Genomic DNA, 3,418 nt, shown 5'->3' on the forward strand with positions numbered 1-3,418 from the left:
CGCCTATCTTTTTGCCATGCAACAACTTGTGGATTTGAACCATGTACCCTTGGGTTGGCAGTAATACCTTACCACCACATTAAAGACAATATGTAAATCACATTCTTCTATTTTTGTATATTAGTCATTGCTTTCAGCAGTGACAAAAATAAATCTTTGCCCTTTTTAGTTTTCAAATATCACACATCATGAAAAATCATGGTCATACTAAAGTCAGTCTTTCACCTGTTCATATCTATGTTGTTGGATACAACATCTTTAAATCATAGACAAATTTAAGAGAGAGTTCTAAGCAGTATGATTGATAGTATGAGTTTTCCAGAAAAACTCACTCTAATATCAACTTCTATATATCAATATTATAAAAAATGGATTCATCTGTTTCTGGAATTCTGGGCTTGTTGCAATATTTTGCCTATTACAAATCAAACTTATGCTGATGAACACAAATTTTTATTTCTCTGGAATAAATGATCAAGAACTTTGATAGTATTTACTTTGGTATATTGTTCAAACACTCTAGGGTTGTTGTTTTTTTGGTTATTTGTTTGTTGTTGGGTTTTTTCAGGTGTTATTATCTTTTTTTCTGTATGACCCAAACCAAATTTATTTTGATAATAACACATTTTCAATGTATTTGAAAACCATACACATTAGTGGGAATACTAGTTTTCTGGGACAGAATACCTCCCAGCAATTCATCCAATCCAAGTCCACAGCTTCAGAAAGCCAAGAGTTATCTTTTCAGTCAGTCTAATCCTCTGGTTTCTGGTTTTCTTTCAAAGGAGAAGAGGTCAAAACATTTCAAAAAGGGAGCAAAGCCACATTTGAGCTCCAGTTTAGGTTTATATAAGTTTATATAAGATGGGGTAAGTGAAAATTCCACAGAGTCCAAAGAAAAGGACCCATTTAAGAAGGATTTTAATTTTAGGTTGGTTAAAATGAGGGGAAAATCCTTTAGGACAAAAGTGGCTAAACATTTATAAATGAAGATTCATTTGATAGATGAGAAACCCTTGGTACATATAGGATCCACATCCTAAAAATGATAGGGTCTAAACCAGACAGATTGGACAGTGAGAAGAATCTGCCTCATGTTAATAAAATAAATCCGAATAGCTCCTCTATTTTGAGGCCACACAAAATATTTTGGAGAAGTGAGGAAAGAGGGAGGGAACCCATAGATGAAAAAATGTTGATATTTGGAGTGCTCAGTTTTTAGTGGTGGTGGTCAATATAGCCTCTTCCCTTTTCTGTTGTATGGTCACAGAATTTGAGCAAGCAAAGTAGTAGAAAAAAGGCTAGAAAGAGGGGCTTGAAGATGATGGATTTTGACTCCTGATTTTATTACTCTATTTATGTATGCATTTTAATTTAGTCTTCAGATGCGAAGAAGTCTAGCTTCTCAAGACCAGAGTCAGTTGGAGCTGGTTGTTGTTAGAAAGAGGTGGGTTTGGTTCTTCTGGTGGTCTAGAATGGAGAAGAACTGCACTTATGGTGGGGAGGGGATGAGGCACGAGGGGAAACACGTGGAGACATAGACCCACCTCTATCCCCAAATTCATTCTCTTCTAATGTTTCCCCACTGGTGGCATTCTCTGAAATCTTGGAGGCCCTTTTTCGCTTCTTTGTTAGAGTTTTTTGGCTTGTAGAGCTTTGAAGGAGGGCCTTCATCTCCTCATCCTATCTCGACAGGTCAGACTTGTAAAGGTCATTTTCAAAGCATCACTGGTTATCGGCAAGAAGTCATTTGGGCGTGAGCAGAACAGTAAATTTAATCTAGGCAATGAAGTCACCCTCCTTCTCATAAAGAACATTCAATGGTTTAGTAGTTCATGCATGGTACATTCCACCACACTCATCTGGGCCTTCTTTTCATCATCAAATGCTCTTAAAGTAAACAGCACAGTATCAGAATGTCCTTTCTAATTTTCATTTTAGGGCCATATTGTTTAGAGGGATCTCATTTATAAATGATAATTCTCTGTCCTGCATCTTTGGGATTTCCTTCTTCTGAGTTGACAAGAACATCTACAGCATATACTGCGTGTACTTCACATTCAGTCTTTTCATGGTCCTCCTCCTGTGGCCCTGTTGGATTATGGATATTATTTGTTTGTTTGTTTGCTTGCTTTTCCCTCTCCATTGATTTCATGTTTCTTTGATTGGTGTGACAGCCTATCTTCTATTTGTGTGCACTTGAATGAGTGGGCAACTTTGTTCCAGGCTTCTGAAATTTTTGTATTCTGGTTTCCAGGTTTGGATAAGCATAGGGAAGCCTCAGTACAAAAGTGAGCTGCTTTAATGACATCAGCTTTTTGCACTTTAACTATAATCAACTACAGAAGTGTGAGCCACATTAACAATGAAGTCATACACATGGACTCCATGTTCAATGTTTACCAAATCACCTTCCTTGAGAATATAATCCTGGTCACTTTTTAAAGGGGAAAAGGGACATGCATAGGACTTACTGAAATGATGGTGGAAAAGGCAATACCTTTCTTCATTTGCTTTTCTTCCTTCAAGATAATCCCTGTCCCTTCCATACTCATGACATCACCTATGTCACAAAGGCTCAGTATCTATGCCCCTGAATTGGAAGCTTCCATCAAAGACTGAAATAACTGGTTAGTGATGATATCTACAGTCTTATATTTGGTCACGACCAGGTCCTAAGTCATAGTTTGCTCCTAAAAACTCCAGATTTTTAATGAATGTGAGTTTCAGTACATATTGTATAATAAAGGGGGAAAACCCAACAAAACAGAACAGTGATTTAACAAGTGATACTAGCAATCATTTGCAAGAAATCTGTATTGGGTAAATTTATATAATCACACATACCTTACAATTTGTTGTGGTTTGTGACAAATTGTGGCTAAACTTGAGGAAAATGGGAATCCCATAATACATGATTGTGCTTATGAAAAATTGAAAATTTGACCAGAGAGCAGTCATCGCAACCAAGTGGAGAAACACTGCATGGTTCAAAATCAGGAAAGGATAATATCAGGGATGCATCCTGTCTCCATACCTTTTTAAGCAGGGCTTTATAAGGAGGAATGTGGCATCAGGATTGGAGGAAGACTCATGAACAGCCTACGTTATGAAGAGGATGCTGTTGTAGACTGAGGGTCCCAAAGAATGGAATAATTTTATAATTATTAATAAAGAGGCAAACAGCCAGGAATGTGATAGAGCAGAGAGCATAAAACAGGGGGCCAGCAGTTCTCCACTGAAGACCCCAAGCCAAGCTTCTCTGTATCTTTATTGAAAATTATCAGGAAGTAAATCACAAAGAGAATTCAATGCAAATGAAGCCAAGCTCTTTCTATTGAAAACCTTCTGCTAGACTCAGGAAGGAAGGGTCCACAAATGTAAGAATTTGGTTTACTCTTAACTATTAACCTTGATG

At 37.2% G+C, this 3,418-nt stretch overlaps 1 pseudogene; it reads right to left on the reverse strand.

Annotated features, from left to right (window-relative positions):
* Positions 1 to 1,470: 1,470 nt before the first annotated feature.
* On the reverse strand, positions 1,471 to 2,687 carry LOC102851086 (annotated as a pseudogene).
* Between the last annotated feature and the right edge of the window lie 731 nt (positions 2,688 to 3,418).

The sequence above is a fragment of the Elephantulus edwardii genome, unplaced genomic scaffold, assembly GCF_000299155.1.
Source record: "Elephantulus edwardii isolate Elephantulus edwardi_28Jun2011 unplaced genomic scaffold, EleEdw1.0 scaffold00036, whole genome shotgun sequence".
In the NCBI taxonomy this organism is placed as follows: Eukaryota; Metazoa; Chordata; class Mammalia; order Macroscelidea; family Macroscelididae; genus Elephantulus; species Elephantulus edwardii.